This window comes from Bombus fervidus, chromosome 19, assembly GCF_041682495.2.
Source record: "Bombus fervidus isolate BK054 chromosome 19, iyBomFerv1, whole genome shotgun sequence".
In the NCBI taxonomy this organism is placed as follows: Eukaryota; Metazoa; Arthropoda; class Insecta; order Hymenoptera; family Apidae; genus Bombus; species Bombus fervidus.
Genome location: NC_091535.2, coordinates 2,289,996 through 2,311,005, shown reverse-complemented (window position 1 = coordinate 2,311,005; position 21,010 = coordinate 2,289,996). Strand labels below are relative to the sequence as shown.

The 21,010-nt window shown below is 38.9% G+C and overlaps 3 long non-coding RNA genes across 5 annotated transcripts in view; 2 read left to right on the top strand and 1 right to left on the bottom strand.

Moving 5' to 3' along the window:
* The window catches only part of LOC139996838 (uncharacterized), a 396,216-nt gene that overhangs the window by 62,209 nt on the left and 312,997 nt on the right, over positions 1-21,010 (top strand). The gene's annotated exons all lie outside the window — the stretch shown is intronic.
* On the top strand, positions 35-18,196 carry LOC139996852 (uncharacterized). Of its 3 annotated transcripts, none has more exons than XR_011802410.1 (3): positions 35-1,018; positions 16,758-16,878; positions 16,940-18,196. It is a non-coding gene; the product is annotated as an uncharacterized lncRNA (long non-coding RNA). The 3 variants fall into 3 exon arrangements; XR_011802411.1 differs by lacking the exon at positions 35-1,018 and adding an exon at positions 14,563-16,031; XR_011802409.1 differs by lacking the exon at positions 35-1,018 and having other exon boundaries at positions 16,635-16,878.
* LOC139996853 (uncharacterized) lies at positions 18,004-20,599 on the bottom strand. Its single transcript, XR_011802412.1, has 2 exons — positions 20,512-20,599; positions 18,004-18,195 (listed from the first exon to the last, which is right to left on the bottom strand). It is a non-coding gene; the product is annotated as an uncharacterized lncRNA (long non-coding RNA).

Here is a 21,010-nt window from a genome sequence, read left to right as displayed (position 1 = left end):
GCGGAGCTCTCCTTGCTTCTCTCGGATAACTCTTCGTGCTCGACTTCGGCCAGTTTTCATGCATATTTTCCGCGTTCCTCGCGACTACGCTTCACGTAATTAAATCATCGTCTTCCTGTTTTCCCTTTGCTCCATCTATCCATTATTTTCATCTATTTTATCAACTGACTACTCCTTGTACAGTCGGTGTTGCGTTTCAAACGATCCTGTTACATTCTCCTTATCTTTACGATTTCGATATTTCGCCGCGACATTCTCGCCAAATCATCGCTACGCGTTTCGACCATAGATGGATAATTTCGAAGCATGAGAGAAGCGAGCGAAAAGCCACTAGTATGCCACTCGCTCGCCAGATGTGGCAAGTGCGTCCGTTCCTGTTGAATTGTCGCGCGCGCCCGCCCCCGGCCGCCCCACCCTTCTTCCGCGTCCCCCCACCACCGCACTGTCGCGCCCCACCATCGTCGACCAAACTAGCTATCTCTTCCTCTTTAAGTTCTCTCGCGGTTGTGTACGTGTACGCTACCATCCCCACCACCTCTTCAGTATTCGCCACTTCGGAGCCCGGTATTTGTCCTACACCTACCATCCTTCTAGTCCTCTCTTTCCACGTCGCGGTGGCGTGCCCTGAACGATCGCGCGCGCGCGCGCGTCAACCAACTCGTTCGCCGAAGAGGAAGAGAGAGGGAGACGGAGGTTGACAAGTGATCGCGGATCAGACACGGTTCATTCTCGCCGCAAAACACCGTCGAGTCGTTGGAAGCGCGATCATTGCCAGGACGTTTGCGGATTCGTCATCGCGCCGACGATGCCGCTTTGTTCTTGCAGACTTGGGGGTCCGTGTTTCCGGTGTTCCGCAGGCTCCTTTCCAATGAATTCTCGCAGCCAGAACCGGATACAGTTGCATCGTTGCAGTTTACCATTTGATAATAAAATTCGGATGAACAGCGATTGGCGAGAATAAGTCACGTTTGAAATTGTTCGCTCTTTGGACTAATGGAGATGGATGTATTATTTGCAGGTATTTTCTTCGAACAAAGATTTTCTATACAGGGTTTATAATATTTCCAGGGAATTTAAAAGCGTAAAAATACACAGAAATATATTTGTTATGATATTCAGTGGATGGAAGAAAATGTAGCTTCCATTTCTCTACATTGACAAAAATATGAAATTGTAGAAAAGTCCGCGATATACTTGTAATTTATTCTAAAATACTCTACTTAGGAGAAGTTATACTTTTTTTGTAAATTACTTCAAAATATTTTATAAATCAATTACGTTATAGATGCTTCTCTCGTCACAATCATTCGCCATTACGATTTACATTTACTACATGTTCGATCGAATTTCGTGCCACGTTCGAATACCCAACGAGCAACAAATTATACTTCGATGAAAATTACGAACGTCCCATAGCATTCGGAGAATACTACGAAGAGTCGCGCTGATGTACGTTCTTCGGGACGTAGGTCGAGATAACGAAGTCATCACGTCAGGACGTCGATGTATTTCAGACTGACGTAATGAAAGCCAAAGGCATAGGGGGAATCGGTTTGGAAAGAAGTCGACCACGGTCGGGGCATTTCGGTCTGATCCGCATTGCCTCGCGGCCGCGTGTCACTCTTTTGTCGTTTCAAAGGTGTCTCTCTTGCGCTCGACGTTCGTCCATTCTCCGCCTCTCTGTTTCTCCATTCGTCCCATTAGAAATTCTAATAAAGCCGTCTCAGGTGTAAAAAACGTATCGGGACCCCCATGAATCACGTGTCGCAAAGCAGAGCCGCCAGGACACGTGTATCTGTTATGCCTTCCTCTCCGCGACGCGAAAGGGGATGCTTTGCGCGGCGTTTTCTTCTCCTCTTCCTTCACCAGCGGTAATATTTGCCGCTCGTCCAACCAGAAGTACTTTGGGGAAGTAATCATCGTCGTTGATAGCGGCTTTTAATCAACGAATTATCGTGAAGTACATTTCTTATGACTTGTAAGTAGGAATGGGTTGGAGTGACTTCTAAACTACAGATGAGAATGGGTGGGTAAATCTGTGAAATATATTTAACTCTAGTTTCAGTAATCATTTCTGTATTTCTCTATCCTTTCACAATTTTACTCTTTCCTCACTAATGGCATATATACATTTTTATGCAGTTTTACAAATACGTGAAAGGTCGCAACACAAGAGTTTGTTTTACATATGCTGCAGAATTTTCAATGTTACATTACATATATACAATTTCTTTCTTTTTTTTTTTTTTACTTTTTTGCTTGCTCACTGGTACAAATATTTTACATATGCTACAGAATATTTAATACTATATTATATATCACATAGTATATTATATAGTATAGTATGCATTATATATTATGTAGCATATGTACAATTATTTTTTGTTCTTTTATTTAATTCGATTAATGGCATATAGCCATTTCAATTTCCATGAACATACTAAATCTGATACCTCCATCAGCTGTATGACATGCAAAAGTTTTACAAATATGTAAAAGATTCAAATTGATGCATACTCCTTAGATAACTACAATTCTGCTCGCCCACAAGGGTTTAAATCGTTTTACATATGTTGCAAAAATTTTAATACTGCGTTATATATGTACAATTATTATTCTTTTCATTTCTGAAACTCATACTTATGTAATATATGTACAATTGTTTTTTGTTCTTTTATTTAATTCGATTAATGGCATATAGCCATTTCAATTTCCATGAACATACTAAATCTGATACCTCCATCAGCTGTATGACATGCAAAAGATATGTTAAAGACTGAAACTCAAATATACTCGTTGGTTAATTGCAGTTCTATTTGCCCACAACGGTTCAAATATTTTATATATGATACAGAATATTTAATGCTATATTATATATTATATATACAATTATATTATAATACATATTATAATATATATTGTATAGTATATTATATAGTATAGCATGTATTAGATATTATGTAGTATATGCTCTATTGTTTTGTTTTTTTACTTAATTCGGTTCGAATGGAATATACTAATCTCAATTCGCATGAACATACTGAACTTGGTGCTGCCCTCAGTCGTACGACACGCTAGTGACCAATGATGCAATGATTCGTCCAAGTTTAGAAGGCAGTGGTTTAATGTAAGTAGATCTTGTCGTGGTTGTGCGCCTGTCACGATGTTCATATATTAAACCCCTGCGTGGACAGTTTCATGTGTTTGCATAAATAAGGGTTGCCAGGTCAATGGTTCTCTTTTTGTCGTTGGCGGATCCGTGGGCTCATGCTTCTTGCACGGTAATAGAGTTGAAACATAACCTTTGAGATATTCCTTTCTATTCATTATTAACACTTAATATAATAGGTCATCTTAGATCGATGAATACATCTGAAAGATTTTTATCGATGAAAATAGTCTAACCTCAAAATCTCAAATCATCTCAACTCATCTCAAACTCATTGCGTCAAACTCAGACGTCTTAAAATATAAAAAATCAATAGTTAAAAACAATATAAAAGATTAATATTGTATTAATCAATCAAAAACCACATATTCCTTGCTTCAATCGTTAAAAGGGAATTTTCCCTCTGACAATGGTCGCATTAATAAATAATAATAATAACTAAAAACAATAATAGTTAAATTAAAATGCGGTTTTGCCGCAATTTCTAAGACGTGACGTGTACATAGTTTCATTCACAATAGGATATCATCTCCTCATTCGGATTTCAACAAACCAGTTATTCTCATAAAGCTAACTTCGAGTCATATTCTATCGTATCTCGTAAAAGTCAAATTTGATAAAATTGTCAATCATTAAAAAAAAAAAAAAAAAAGAGAAAAAGAATGAAATCTTATAAACTCAGCTAGAAAAGGGAGCAATTGAACAAGAGGGCTGATAAATTCCGCGCGGGTTACCCGGACAGAGTGGGGAGGGAAAAAAATATATTCAATTCGAGGTTCACAGCTAAGACGCGTTGCAGAAAAACCAATACGTATCCGCGTGCCGGCCATGATGGATTGCCGGAGCTATGGGAAACTATCTGTCAAGCACAATATCGACCCTCGCTCTCTTCGTCCAACCCCTAGAAACCGAAGGTTCACTCTCGTTGCCGCCGTTCGTCCCAGAGTTTTGCTCTCTCTTTCCTCGCGATGCGGCCTCTCTTATACACTTCTATACAAACCTTTACTCGGCCCCCCTTTTTCCTCTCTCTTTCTCTTTCTTACTCTCTTTCTCCCCCCTCCTTTCTGGTCGAGAATCCGTGACCATTTCGCAAATGGCACGTCTCTCCTCCACTCCATGGACCCTGCTGCGTTTGCATAAGAAAAGAGCGCGAGATGTATAGTTAAAGGCCGACGAGCTGTCGTGCACGAGGAATCCTCACGATAAAGGAAAACCGCGATCCCCATTAAAATGTTTTATCGATCGCCATCGACGCCTCGCGATCGACCGATAACGACGACACGACTCGCGATTCACCGGCCTCGTTTGTCCAATCTTTCGTGCGGCTGTTGGTAATTCACTGACGAGAATCTTCGCTGGCGGTCTAAATTTATTCTAGGGAAATGTGATTTCCGTTTACTGGCTTCTCGTTGTATTAGATAAATCGTTCTTGTTTTTAATTTATATATTATATATTATATTATATATAATAATTAAGAAATTCGTAAATAATTCAAATGTAACAAATATATATATATATATCAAACAAAGTAAATTAATTGTACGGTTGCTACAAAGCTATGCTGATGCTAGTACGTTATTTTATATACAAATTATCATTTTAAAAATTCTAAATAAACATTTACGTTATTTAATTAACAAACAAGAACGTTAAACGTTGTCCATGCACTTACAAACTACTGTTAACCGGGAATTATTGTAAAAACGGAATCTACAAAAAAAAACTATAGATTTAGATAATTACCACCGGGGTTTCGATACCAGTATTAGATCAAACAAGAAGCCATGAACTGACGATTACATTTTCGCGGGGTCTACGAGATTCCATTCATTCAAAAACGCACTTCACTATTTTCCAACAACGATGACAAAGAAACGCTTTGAAAATTTTCGACCGCACAAAGTTCCACGAATTGAGCAGCAGTTCTATTTAATTTAATTTACCAATTAGAAATTACTTGGAAAAACGACGCGTAAGATAGACGTTTGTACACGCGCAAGGAACGTTTTCGGCCATCTTGTTTCGTGTGAACGGCGCAGCTGCCGAGTGTCCCCCCCTCCCCCTCCCCACTCTTCTACATCCCTTAACTTTGACTCCCCACGTTGTTCTATGCCTTCGCTGACAACCAAATATCCGTCAATTTTAAACTAACTTCCAGCTTTAAACATTTCTTATTATCGACGGATATATCTTACGAAGTTGCCTAACCTATCCAAGTGATTGTCCACAGAACATTTACAATTAGAAACTTTTCTTCGTTAGAAACTCTACGAATCATTTTTCAAGATATTTTGCAACCTCTAACGGGACAGTCGGAACAATTTTTCTTTCGATCATTCGTTTTCTAAACATCCTTCGTTATCAAATTTCATTCAGAGATACTATAGAATATTCGATTAAAGAATTTCTAAATTACAAATCCTCCATGAATTTTCGAGCAATGCTGAGTCAGTGTCATTAATCAGTGAAATATGAAATTTAGCGAACGCGTCAAAATATTTTCGAAAGGACGCTGGCGCTTCTCTTCGAGATACCGTGTGTTGTAACGCGAACCTATCGACGAGGACCGTGTACCGAGCGAAATGCGCCGTGAACGACCTCGCTTTCGGGATACCTGAGCCGCAGGATACTCGGCTGTTTAGCTCATTTGGTCATAAATCATAGTGGTTGCAGGGTCAGCTGACCTGATCTTGTTCCGAACACCACGTTCTTTGCTTACGATCTATGCTACACCTCGAAGTTTTCCATACGCCGTTCGCAAGTTTACGTTTATTAAAGAATCTTGCAAATTTTTCCAATTCAACTGAATCTGAACATTTCGTATGAAACTACTTCAAGCTCGAGCCAAGTTCTTGAGGAGATAATATCGAATAGTTTGAATGTATCTGTTTGTTGTCGTCACATATATCTAAAGATACATCAATACAATATCAAAAGAAAGCAACGACACGTCACCGAAACAATCACAAATTTCAATTATACTAACCATATTTTTATATTTCTCTCGTCTGCTAGCAGTTAATTCCTTTGGATATTATGTACAGTGCTAAAAGTGTCCAGGAATTAATGCAACGATCCAGATTTGACTAGTCCTATTGCTGGTAGTAATCGCCATAGCGTGCAGGTTGTTGCTGACAGCAATACTGACGATACGCCTCGTGAAGCCCGTCGTTTTGCGCGACAGCAACTGGCTGAACGGCCACTGCAGCAACTGGCTGAACGGCCGCTGCTGCAACTGGATGAACGGCCGCTGCAACTGGATGAACGGCCGCTGCAACTGGATGAACGGCCGCTGCAACTGGATGAACGGCCGCTGCAACTGGATGAACGGCCGCTGCAACTGGATGAACGGCCGCTGCAACTGGCTGAACGGCCGCTGCAGCTTGTTCCAGTTGCACCACTGGTAATGGTACGAGTGGTTCTGCGGCTAAGCCATCCACAGGCGAGGCATTTCTACTTCCGTTTTCCGATTTTACTTCTAAGGAATATGCCGATTTCGCACACTTCTTCGCCTTCATCCGCCGATTTTGAAACCAGATCTTGATCTGGCGTTCGCTTAAAGACAGAGCCCGCGACACTTCGACGCGACGTCCTCGAGTCAGATAGGTGTTATAGTGGAATTCTTTTTCCAGTTCCAGCGTCTGATAGCGACTGTACGTTTGCCGCGTCCGTTTGTGCCCGATGCCCTGTTTATTGGCTGTAATGTAATTTAATATTCCGTGTTATATCGGGTGAAAAGAAATGTACATTCAACTGGCAAATTATTCTAGCAAATCTTAAGCAATCTTCCGTAATTTAATGGGAGCACAAGTTAATTATTCCCATAGAATTCTCTTTGTATACTACTATAAGAATTTATATATATTTGTATATTGTATACTTTACTATAAGAATTACATACAACTACGAAATATGAAATATTAAGATGGTGCTACGAACCACTAGAATAGGACTTCATCCACGGGTAGTCAACTCGATACTGCTCCTTCACCAATTCTTTGTTTACCTTAGGGCGGTTCTTCTCGCTGTCTTGATCATTCGCGTAGCTAGCGTAAGTATATTGCATGTTATAGTTTATGGGCGATACGGGCGCCATCATCAAGGGGGCTACGTAGCTGCTAGGATACTGTTGCGCGGGATAACATTCGTAGTTCTGCGCGGGTTCCCCTTGGACTTCTGGCCGCGCAACTTGTTCTCGAACGTCCGGTATGTAACCGATAACGGGGGACGTTCTGTTGGCGGAGGACGTTGGTGTGTAAGGTGCAGGCTGAGGAGGAATATTACACACACTTGGTCCATCCAATGGTACTTCCAGTTTTTCGCCAGAATACGCGTAATCCTGGCTCACTGCCTCTTTCCCATGGCGCAACAGGGTCTCCAGAAGGCTGGGAGGAGTTGGGTAATCCTGACCGACCGCTTGATCGTAACTTGGACCCGGATACATCTGCTGATGCGCTATTGGATACGGATCGCTGGAGAACGCACCCTGTTCGATGTTCGGTGGCTGAGGCCACAACTCTTGTCCATCAGTGTTAGCGAAATACATGACATTCGTCATGTTCATGGAATAATTGTACTAAAAAACACTGGTATAGCGAACACAATTCTCCAAATTGCACTAACTGGAGCACTTGAAGAGTGCAGGTCTCGTACGCGAGTTAGACAACTAGCGAAGATACTCGTTAGAGCGTAAGATGTCCTTACGCATCAAACGTTCACTGAAGAATAACACGGAGCACTTTGAATCTCGTCAGAAGTTCAACTGTGGGAGCAGGAAGGAGCGAACGTTCCTTCCGCACTGCAAGCACCATACAAAATAAACTCGCCAGCAACCGGCAGGCACAGAGAGGTCAACGCCAAGCCGTCTTCCAATGAAATGAAACGATGTTGTCCCTGTGACGATTTCGACCATTTATGGTACACGGGGGTTCTACGCGTGCCAAAAAGGGGCTCCAGGCAAACTTTCACCGGTTTACTATGGTACCACGTGGACACAGACGTATCCTGGTGGAGGTGGAAGGGACAAGGATCAAGCAACCCTCGTACCCAACGTACCTCCCGTGCAACTCCGCGGCTACCGCAGGGGAGCTTTGCTGTGTCGCCTCTATCAGCTGCCTTTTGATTCAGAGTTAAGGCCACCCCCGATGTACGCACTCGCTTTTCGATCTGTGCCGCAATCCCCTCCCACTATTAACGCTATTCACACAAAACCCATATTGGCTCCCCTAGCACCCGACCTCGCACAATGTCTCTACCATGTGTGCACGTCCCTTGGTCTGCGCGCACCCAATCGTCCTATCGTCATCGAACAACCCCATTGACTCCACGCCACCTCATGAGATATACTGGCAAAATTGATAAGCCAAATTTCACCCGCCGTGTGAGGTTCAACAGGAGCGAAGGAAACTACGACGGATATAAGTTTACTGATTTGTTTATTTTGATTCCACTTTGTAACCTGACCTAATTTAAAATAAACTAAAATTAGAACAATTTGTTTTGCCTCGGAGTGTTGACACCGTTATGATGTACGAAATAAACAAACTCCGGGCAAAACAATATCGCCGCTACGTACAACCGCCAAGCGAAGTCGAGTATTTAAATTCGGACGATCAGTAATCAGCTTTTAGCGAATCAGTTGTCAATTAGTATCGAACATTCTCATCGAAAATGTTTATAGCGACCTACGATTGACTTTGTATTACTTGTATTGTACGGTTGTTTTTGTATCATATCATAAAATACACGTGACTACAAACACCAACTCGTTTTGTCATTGTTCATAAATATTTCAAGGACAAAGATCTTAGTCTCGTAAATCGTTGAGGTGAGAAGGTTTTACAGAAGCCAAAGGTATTATTATTAAGATATTAAAGGTATGATTATAACGCCTTTCGTCATTAAATACGACGAGCAATGTTTGTAAAGAAAAAAAAAACATAAATACGTTTAGCTTCGAAATCAAAGGCGAAGATAATTTTGCTAACTGAATTTTAAAATCCTGTTCTTGTAGAAAATACAAAATCTGACTTATCGTGGCTTCTCCCTTGAAACGTGCTATGAGATAAAGCAAAGTAGAAGAAAACATACGTTTAGCTTCGAAATTAAAGGAGAAAATAATTTTGCTAACTGAATTTTAAAATCCTGTTCTTGTAGAAAATACAAAATCTGACTTATCGTGGCTTCTCCCTTGAAACGTGCTATGAGATAAAGCAAAGTAGAAGAAAACATACGTTTAGCTTCGAAATTAAACGAGAAAATAATTTTGCTAACTGAATTTTAAAATCCTGTTCTTGTAGAAAATACAAAATCTGACTTATCGTGGCTTCTCCCTTGAAACGTGCTATGAGATAAAGCAAAGTAGAAGAAAACATACGTTTAGCTTCGAAATTAAACGAGAAAATAATTTTGCTAACTGAATTTTAAAATCCTGTTCTTGTAGAAATTACAAAATCTGACTTATCGTGGCTTCTCCCTTGAAACGTGCTATGAGATAAAGCAAAGTAGAAGAAAACATACGTTTAGCTTCGAAATCAAAGGCGAAGATAATTTTGCTAACTGAATTTTAAAATCCTGTTCTTGTAGAAAATACAAAATCTGACTTATCGTGGCTTCTCCCTTGAAACGTGCTATGAGATAAAGCAAAGTAGAAGAAAACATACGTTTAGCTTCGAAATTAAAGGAGAAAATAATTTTGCTAACTGAATTTTAAAATCCTGTTCTTGTAGAAAATACAAAATCTGACTTATCGTGGCTTCTTCCTTGAAACGTGCTATGAGATAAAGCAAAGTAGAAGAAAACATACGTTTAGCTTCGAAATTAAACGAGAAAATAATTTTGCTAACTGAATTTTAAAATCCTGTTCTTGTAGAAAATACCAAATTTGACTTATCGTTATGTGATAAAGTAAATTACAAGAGTGCTAGAAGAGCGGAGGTTAGTTTGGCTGATGTGTAATTAAAAGCAAGTGACTTTTAGGTTAGGTTATTTTATTCCCTATTAGGTTATTTTTATTCCCTACGAATTATTTTATTCTCATCCAAGTGACTATAGTTGGAATTTTTAATTTTTGAACGGTGTTTTGCAATATTTCTAGAGAAAGAAAGGAGAAGACCGGAAATAGATATTTCGGGCTGGTAAACAAAGAGCGTACGGCAAAGCTAGACGCAAGCAGTCTTGCGAGTGACGTCTCTTTCTAGAAGCCTGACCGGCGACGATTAATCAACCCTGCTGAACCCTCTCTCTCTCTTTCCCTCTTCTCTTTACTGTTATATACACGTGCATTTAGCACGTCTCTTCTGCCCCTGTCCACCTTCTGTATTTTCATTAATCCCACTTTCGTTCCGGCGCATTTTCGACCAGGGAAACAAGCAAAGGAAAGGTCGAGGAAGGCTGAAGAATTATGAAAGTAGGGTCAGCAACTTCCATTGAACGCATCGACCGTATCGAGACCTCTCCTTTGTCTTTCTTTTTGAAATTACAATCGAAGCCATAAAATTAACAGTTAGGTACTCTACCTCTGCTTCGTACTTTTCTTCAAATATTCTGTTATAAGTTAAATCCTAAGACGGAGAGCTAAGCTATTCAATTCTGTCGAAAAACTATATTCGTTTCTGAGGAATTTTAAGAAATGACTTGCCAGTTAGTAATATTAGTGAAAGAACAAGTTACAAGTTGCAGGTTATAGAGTTCTTTTCTACAATTTTTTTAATTTTTTAATTTCCTTGTTGATTTTTTTAATTTCCCGTCTTTATATCAAAATCAGTTACAATAATTGCACAAGAATTGACTAATACCAATATATCAATAAAACATAAAATACTCCTAACCTATAAAATTTTATTAACAGTATCAATTCAATTGTCTTAAAGTGTCCTGATATTCCATTGAGTTTCCAACTTATAGGCTTTAATTAAACTTTACTTTTTTTAGTTTAGTAAACTTTACTTTTATCTTTAATTAAAACAGTCACACTGATGTATCCTGTCTTTATATCAAAATCAGTTATAATAATTGCACAAGAGTTGACTAATACCAATATATCAATAAAACATAAAATACCCCTAGCCTATAAAATTTTATTAACAGTATCAATTCAATTGTCTTAAAGTGTCCTGATATTCCATTGAGTTTCCAACTTATAGGCTTTAATTAAACTTTACTTTTTTTAGTTTAGTAAACTTTACTTTTATCTTTAATTAAAACAGTCACACTGATGTATCCTGTCTTTATATCAAAATCAGTTATAATAATTGCACAAGAGTTGACTAATACCAATATATCAATAAAACATAAAATACCCCTAACCTATAAAATTTTATTAACAGTATCAATTCAATCGTCTTAAAGTGTCCTGATATTCCATTGAGTTTCCAACTTATAGGCTTTAATTAAACTTTACTTTTATCTTTAATTAAAACAGTCACACTGATGTATCCTGTCTTTATATCAAAATCAGTTATAATAATTGCACAAGAATTGACTAATACCAATATATCAATAAAACATAAAATACCCCTAACCTATAAAATTTTATTAACAGTATCAATTCAATTGTCTTAAAGTGTCCTGATATTCCATTGAGTTTCCAACTTATAGGCTTTAATTAAACTTTACTTTTTTTAGTTTAGTAAACTTTACTTTTAATTAAAACAGTCACACTGATGTATCCTGGATTGCAAAATGAATTACAGAAGCTCGTTTGATTTGAGCACCTTGCCAGGATAAAATTAAGTGAGATACGATAGTGCAGCAGACGCTAATGATCAGCTTATGGTTAAAGATATCGCTTCGAAACAATTATCGTCTACCGAAGATAATAGACGACCATGCGAACAAACTATAAATAGTAAAGTAACCCCGAAAGAAAGTGATTGATGTTTCGTTCGACGTGGTGACCAAATCAGCGGGGAATCCGGCCATCTGATCAGAATGGACACGCGTCCACGCGAGTACAAGCAGACCTTTTGTATATATACACACGTTTTTACGCACACTAGCACGCAAATGATGCTGGGAGAGCTCGTATCCTGGTTCGCGTGCCCGACAGAGAAATGGCCACGGTGATAATAAATAATAATCCGCAAAGGGCGATACTTGTGGGAAGAAACCAAGGGTCGAAAGAACGTTTCGCGAACCATAATTTTACCTACTGACTTAATTTTCCTCGCTCGCGGTAACTTTTGCCATCAGACTTGTCGTTAATGAAAGCTTGAGCAACGCGTGAGGGATTGCGAGATTTTAGATAAAGGAGAAGCGATGTTCTCGGTGGGCGAGACGCCATGGAAATCTTGTTCGTTGGTCAAGTGAGCAATTCGAGGCAGGATATTCCATAGGAATTTTGAATTCGATGAAATATGCAAGAATTCTGGATTTTACGGAAAAATTCCTCCATCGAATTGCATTTTCCATCTTTGGTGTTCCAAAATAATCTTAGAATAACAAAATAAATGATACGCATGATTTAAGACATGTCTGGATGAAAATTAAAAATGAAAGATTCTTAGGATCCAGTAATTAGCATGTTAAAACGCCAGAAATCGAAGATAACTCTATTTAAGACAATAATTTTGCAACATGAGAAGTCAAACGTGCAACTCTAAATAATCCTAAATTAATCGAGGATTTTTGTAATAACAAAATAAATGATTTCATATGTCTAAAAGTAAAAATGAAAGATTCTTAGGATCCAGTAAACTTAAAACTCGATTAACTATAGGTCACTACTTTGTCAGCGTAGCACCGACTTACCTAAAGGTCCCTAACCCCAAAAATAGTGAAAATGTCCAGACTTCCAAATGATTCGCTGTACCGTGTAAAATGTTTGCAGAGAATGTCTAAAATAACTGTACGACCTTGTAGCAGGATAAGTGCGGAACAAATTTCCGGAAAAAGTAAAGTTAAGGGTGACGAGTGAAAGTTTTATTGCTCATTGTTATAAAGAATTTTTGGAAAGTAATGTCCGTTTCGGGTGGACCTTGCGTCCCTTGGTATACCTGGCTGACACAAAAACAACGGGAACAGCTGGCAATAATTCTGTTTATGGTGTTGCCTCGTTGAGACCGTGCGGGGGACACTACCGACATAAAAATGAAGACACCGTGGCCTCCAGTTCTGGCTTCTTCTTCCTCTTCGACGACAACAGGGGTGGGGATAACACGTGGGGAGGCGCGTGTCTTCGAGCTCCTCGGTTGTTAAGGGACGCTGCTATTTATGAAGCGGACTCATAAAATATAAAGACAGCGCACTTTGGCTGCAATACGTCATCCCAGGTGTCGTTCAGGTAGTTTGCTTAATGCTATGTCTGGCCTGGTCCTGCTGTAAATAAGAACCTGCGCGCTTTTTTCCCTTCTTTCCTTTCTTCCTTTGCTTCTCTTTCCTTCCACGAGTTTCTCGTTGCTTCACTGTCAATAGGAAGACATCCAGGTTTATTCGCGAATCTACTGTGCAATTAAGATTCACGATCATGCACTGTACCTCGTCGAAAGCCTTGTGACGATAATTACGCCGGACCCAGCGGTTCAAGGTATTAATTATATGTGAGAAAGCTTACGTACCTAACCTTCAAAACGAAGCATGTGACGTATCGACCATTCCCGAAACCCAATAATTCCGAATTTTTTATTTTACACCACGAGATTCATAACGTGCACACCGATCATTTAAGAGGATTTTTGTAAAATTAAAGGGAATTCACGGCTTTTTTCGCTCGAGGATGATCGCCGATGATCTTTCGCTTGTAAACAGGCTCGCGTGATTCGAATTCTCACTAAAATCTACGCTTGCCATAATACGTTTACTATATATATCGCAGTAATAGGGAATAACGTAACGATGGATTTATTCGTTTCTATTGGGTTGGCAGCTAACACAATATTTATCCCTTCAATGTAGTCTTTGACGTAGAATATTGTATACTAAAACGTTCTATAATTTCACTTGTTCATTTAAGTATTATTTATTCAATTACAATTTTTGAATTTCCATCGATAAGTTTATTCGAATTAAAAGTAAAAATTTATTCGTCGGAATCATTTTTCAAGAAATATTTCGTCCTAAATATCTCAAAAATCACCTAATTCTTACATCCTCTAATTCATTTTTTCCCCTTTCATTAAATAGCAATAATTTTGAAAGTCGGATTTCTCCAAAAAACACATCGAAAGAAATATTGGGCTGGCAACTATGTGATTGCGGGTTTTCTCATTACCACCTAATGATAAAATCCGCAATCACTTAGTTGCCACCCTAATATTACAATTAAGCAATTTCTAAATTAATATCTATTAGAATTATTGGGTGTTTATCTCAAGGACGATCGTTGATGATCTTTTACTTGCAAGATGATCGAAAATACGATACACATTTCGTAGAAATGAAAATTAAAGCGATACGATAGAATATTCGTTTGTATTACTAGGAAATTAACGGAGCAGAAGCATTGGATCGAGATGCGCGCACACATCTGTGCAATGGGACATGGGGCGAACCAGTTACTTTGAATAAGGATTCTCACTCGCACGACAAATTAAATTGGGGCTACGTATTGCGTGAAATGGCGCGGCATCTCCGGGGGTAACATATGTGTGCCCTCGTCCGCCTCGTGTACCTTCCTCGAAAGGGACGGAATTTTTGCCGCTAGCAAGGGCGGCGTTTGTGACCATTTGGGAAAATTGGGAATATTGGGATCAAGCCAGACGGTCTCTATTATTGTTCGATTGATTTATATTTTGTTTGCGTTGCCGCACAACTAACTTTATAGTCCTGTTCGCCTGAAACTTCACTGTTTGTCACGTAGAGCACGTTTGCCCGAGATTCTCTTATTTAAAAAAGCTTAGAGGCTTGGCACAGATACCGCGAGAACGAGGGTTGAAAATACGCGGTAAAAATTGCTTAAAATCAAATGATAGTGCTATTAGAATATGGAAGGTGGTTACACACGTATTAGAGAGTTCAAAATGGTGGTCTGCATATAGTAGCATGCCAAGGGTTTAATGGCAGCGAACTAGAGGAAAGCAGGCGTTACGGGGCGGAGCGGGAAAACTGCTGAGCAATCGTTCAAAGGGCGGCCGATCTCTCGGTCAAAGAAACAGGAAACTGGAGCAAAATACGATACCCTTTGTCACGTTCATTGTGTAGTTATAAGTCTACTTCCATTTCAACAATCTATGTAAATGGATACATTTTCACAGCTGTGATTGTTAAAGAAAACGATGCTCAAACTTTTTTTCAAATTTTTAATTTGCCCAAGCTCGAGAATATCGAACTACAAACTTCGTATAAATGGAGTCCTACTGTGCATTAATCTGCTCGAGCTTAGAGTTCTTGTCGTAACCGATTTAGAGGATAATTCTCTTCAACGTTAAAATATGAAAATTCATTCGTTTTTGTTGTTAAATAGGTTTTGGAGTTCGATATTTAATAGATTCACACAGACTCGGTTATTTTATTCTGTATTTTACTACCATGTACGGCCATATGAACATACCGGATACACTCAGATAATTAACACGTGGCGGACGCCAAAAACAAAAGAGCATCGTTAGAAGTCATACCAACTTTGCATGTAGGAACTAGTAATCATACCAACCTAATATTTTTCTCAACAGATTTCATGTAGTTTGTTGTAACTGAAATGAAAGAACGAACATAAACGAAGTTTTATCGTATTAGAAAGTATCTAATGATTTGAAAAAACGCAGCAAGGCCTGTGTTTTAAAATAATTTTTCTTGGAAAGAGTGCGGAAAAAGGTAGCATCAATTCGTCACGTTAAGATACGATTCCACTCCATCGTTGGCTCCCCAGGCTGCAGAACTGACGCGTTTAACAAGCTTTCCAGAATTTAATAACATAGAACGCAGGTATGAGGTCCGTTTATGGTACGGTATACCTTTCTGTTGTACGAGAAATCTCAAGCGACTACTCGAAATGTTGTAATGAAAAAGGTAAATATTGCCACCTATTATACCTTTTTATCGACAACCATTTTTTCGACTCTCAAGTACTTTTATTATTTCATGTATCCAGGGATTTGAATTATGTCGAAATCTCATTTTCTCGAACTGCGCGCACCAACACTGTTTCCCTTGAGGATTTTGAAATTTAAATACTCCTAATATGACCTTACTGATTTGTGAACATGGAACTTTTGTAAAGGAGACTTTGTCATGGGAAATTTGTTGCTGCTCATGAACGTATAACCTAAATCGACGTCCATCTTCTCGCTTGGTATTTTTTAGCCAAATACCTAAATGATTTTATGTTATTTTTCCGTAATTTCGTACATACGTATGGAAATTGATCTGTTCTTTCAACGACTCCCTGGAATTATCTGTCTAACAATTAATCCTTGTTGGAAAGAACAATCTTTTTATACATTATGTATTCTCTTATCTATTATAAAATGTCAAAGTGGATAATATGTTTTTTTTTTATTATTTCATCTAGGAAATTGAATAAAAATAAATTAGAAAGGAATTAAAAATAAACAAAGCAAATGGCCAAGATATCTTTTCAAAAATATTTATGAACCTGTGAATCAAATGAATGAATGTGAATGAATCAAAGTTCGGATGCTTCACCTGCAGTTTGTAACAACGCAATTCACCCCGCCAACCACAGCAAGGATTAACTTCATTGCCTGCAACCCTCCCACCACCGACAACGATCTCCACTTACACCCCCGTCGGAAATCTCTACGTGCTGCAAGTAAATCATTTTACTCGATAAATCGGAGAATTACATTGCAATATAACGTTATTGATCACAGAACATCAAGTGCCCCGCGGACTAGTATCCTGCGATATCTAAAGAGAGTCTATTTATCGAAAGAGAAGACAGTCGCACTGGAAAAAGCACGTCCCGAACGATGAACAGAGAGAGGAAACAAGACGAGAGGAAAAATGAAGAAAGAGGAGACGAGTACGTCTTCACGGGATTCCGAGCAACGCTATCGATCCCGCATTCGTTTGTATAACGTGTTTACTTCTCACCGCGGATATCTTCTCTCATAGTCTCTCTCTCGGCGCTGTCTGTTGAGACTGCGAGCGGTCCGAGGCACCCTCTTCCCGATCGAGCTCTCTCTCAGCAGGGGTGGATCGACGGCGAACGCGGAACTACCACGGGGAAGAGGGACCGCTGGAAATATCATTTATCACCGGCGGCACTGTCAATCCAACGCGCATTGATACGATGATGGTCCAGCGACGCCACCACGGTGCCGCTGATCTTTCCCACTCTGAAAGATCCAACTGTTCGATATTGGAAATTAAAGCCGAGAGAAGAAACTTGGCGAAGATGGTTTTCGAGGGGATCGCGAATTTTAGTGGTAAGGGTGAAGGAAGTGGCGAGGGGTGGCCCGTATTATTCAGGTCCTCGAGGACTGTGGATTTGCTGGGTTAATGTAGAGATTGATACTGGGTTACTCGTGTACTTTGGTCTGAAGGGTTTCAGCAGCTGGAGGAATGAGGGTTTGAGGCAAAATTCGTGATTCCTCGTGAAGTATAAATTGGATGGTTGAGATAGCTTAGGAAAGATTTTCAGTATTACAATCGAAATATTCTGCAATTAGATGTCTTAGCTCTTTGAGCGCTGCGTTGTCCGACGTTAAGCGTGCGCCATGGACGGCCCACTCTTTACAAAGAAGCACACCGTGGACTGTATATCTTTTACGAAGGAGCGCAAGTTGAGCAGATTGAATTTTCATTGCAAAATATGTCGATTGTGACTAAAATAAATTATGTAGTGGCTTGAAAAGCCTTAATAACTATTTATTTCATTAAGCAGTAATAACATGAACAATATCAAAGTTTGAAATTATATCTTAAACTGAAAATTTAATAATTTTGTATTGTATGGTAAATCTGAAAGCAGAGTTCCATACATAAGCCAATGTTACATTTTTTGCGTTGGTAACGCGAGTCAGTCCTGCGATTATGTTTAGTGCAAACAGCGCATCTTCGTCGTGGAGAACGTTTATTATTTTCTTTAGTTACTCAGGATGCAGGGAAATGCCTCTCAGTTAACCTAAATGGAAGGTCGTCCGAATGAACTCTTCCTCCTTTAACCTCTACTCTGCGTGGTGGGTATTTTTGCAAAATATCTTTTACGAGAAGCGGATGAAAATTTTCAAATGTTCCAGTTTTATTATTAGCACTTTTGTAAAGAATATATGCGTTATATATAGCGAGGTGTAAGAGGTGGAAAAAATATTTTTTATACCATTTTGTACTTTTTCGAACGCAGCCAAGTGAACTCAAAATTATACTGATTTTATCAACTGCGCCCATCAAGGCATTGTAGCCTGCTACACGCTTTGCTTTCCGCTTTGGTTTGATAATTAATTTTCTTTGTTTCAACGAAATCATCAAAATGTCAGAATCCATACGTCTCCTTTATCACGCCATGTTTAACCTAAATTGAACGGTCATAGCGTTCAAGAGGTTAATATTTTAATTTCTACAATAGAAATTCTTAAATTAGCTTCAAATTTATCAATATAATCACAAAAGTCAAAGTCTGAAGAAGCTTCGTATAACGAATGCAATATATTCATAAAAATTGTCTGGTGAGCTACTGTGTGTCACATTGTATATATCAAATTTTGCAATCTAAAATTTAAAAGTTTTCTTTGGTGAAAGAATATTTTCCGTATAAATCAAAAGAATGAAGAATGAAATTAATTTGAATACAATGGCGGAATGAATTTTATTCTTTTAATGCTACAACTTCAGAACAATTACGCAAACAAGGCGTAAATCAAAGCGCGTGTTATCGTGCATTTATCACCGTAACTACGTTAACAAGATACTCGCAGGTCTGCTTTATTAGAATAATGTGTTCACTTTGAACGTAAAATCGTTTACTAAGCGTAATGTGTATGCAACTATTTAGATAGGATCCCTATCGAGGTTTCCGGACAACATCAAACTGGCACGCCAGGCTCAATATCACAAAGGCATGCTTTTTAGTTCGGTTCTTGCACGGTACGTCCTTTTATCGCGCTATTCCCCTCCCCTCACCCATCTTTAATTAATGTACATTAATCTCGTTTGCGCAGAATTACCAGTAGCGGAATCGGCTGGGCGCAAATAAAATTAATGCGCATAATATGTATGAACGTAATTGATGTCGGCAAAGGTGTTACTCGTAATAAAGAAGACCGTGTAATAATTTCAATATTTTATATTGATCCGCCTGCACGCCATACCAAAGTGTGCACGCAAAAGTAGCAGCTGATTGCGAAATTCTTGCAAATTATTCGGTTGTAAGGTGAACACTTATAATCGGTGTATAAAAGAGGCTGAAAACCTTGTAAATAATCGTATGTGTTATGATTATTCATGTTCAGAAGTAACTACATGTGTAGAATGTCACTTTATAATGGATTCAATTAGATATTGAAAAATTCAAGCGAATATTTCTGCAATTCAAAAACAAAATTCCACTCGTCATTCTGGTTATAGCTTGAAATTTATTCATCATTTTCCAATGCCAAATAATAAATATAATACCAAACGATGATTATTCGTGTGAACGATATATTAGGTTAGCAACTAAGCGATTGCGGATTTGTCAATACCACCTAATGACAAAATCCGCAATCACCTTGTTGCCAACCTAATAGATTGAACGTAATATATAAGAAATGGACATAAAACACAATATCACTAAATATTATATGAAATTCCAAGGAATATTTCTGCAATTCAAAAACAAAATTCCACTCGTCATCCTCGTTACAGCTTGAAATTTATTCATCATTTTCCAATGCCAAATAATAAATAAAATACCAAACGAGGATTATTCGTGTGAACGATATATTAGGTCGGCAACTAAGTGATTGCGGATTTGTCAATACCACCTAATGACAAAATCCGCAATCACCTTGTTGCCAACCTAATAGATTGAACGTAATATATAAGAAGTGGACATAAAACACAATATCACTAAATATTATATGAAATTCCAAGGAATATTTCTGCAATTCAAAAACAAAATTCTACTCGTCATCCTGGTTACAGCTTGAAATTTATTCATCATTTTCCAATGCCAAATAATAAATAAAATACCAAACGAGGATTATTCGTGTGAACGATATATTAGGTTGGCAACTAAGTGATTGCGGATTATGTCATTAGGTGGTATTGACAAATCCGCAATCACTTAGTTGCCAATCTTGATTGAAATGGGCATAAAACACAATACCACTAAATATTAAACGAAATATCGTGTGCTTTCAGTGCATGCTGTTGCCAGCATAGAAACGTTTGAAAATTTCCCATTATCGCTTAGCGTAGAGAAGAAAAAAAGGTACAAAATGTAAGAAATAAGAATATTTACCAATCAAATATTCGTCGTGCGATCTTGGTGAATCGTATTTGATACACAGGAACATTCGTACGCATAGCAGGGAATTTTATCAGTTAACAACGAATCCTATGAAATATCGTACGACTGCAATGGATAGCTTTGCGATGCAGAAGCGTTTGAAATTCGCTCATCGTTCTCCCTTGAAGAGTATCGACGTTGTCGTTTGTGGTGGCACCCATTAAACTCCGGTCTCCGTGGTTGGAACTTTTTTTAAGTCGTTGCCGCCGCCGCTCGCAGCCGGCGTCTCCGCTCCAAGGAGCGTGGAACGACTTTAAAGCGCAATACAATATCGCGCCCGGTCGAAGTTAATGAGAGTTTCGCGTGTTCCGGAAGCGACCGGGCTCCTCTGTCGCCGGCAGAGACGACCGCGCTTCCACCCTCTCGCACGGCCGCGCGCGCCACCACGTGCCACTCCCAAATTTTACACGCACCTTAAATATCCTCTAGCGCAATTAGCGAACTGTGCCAT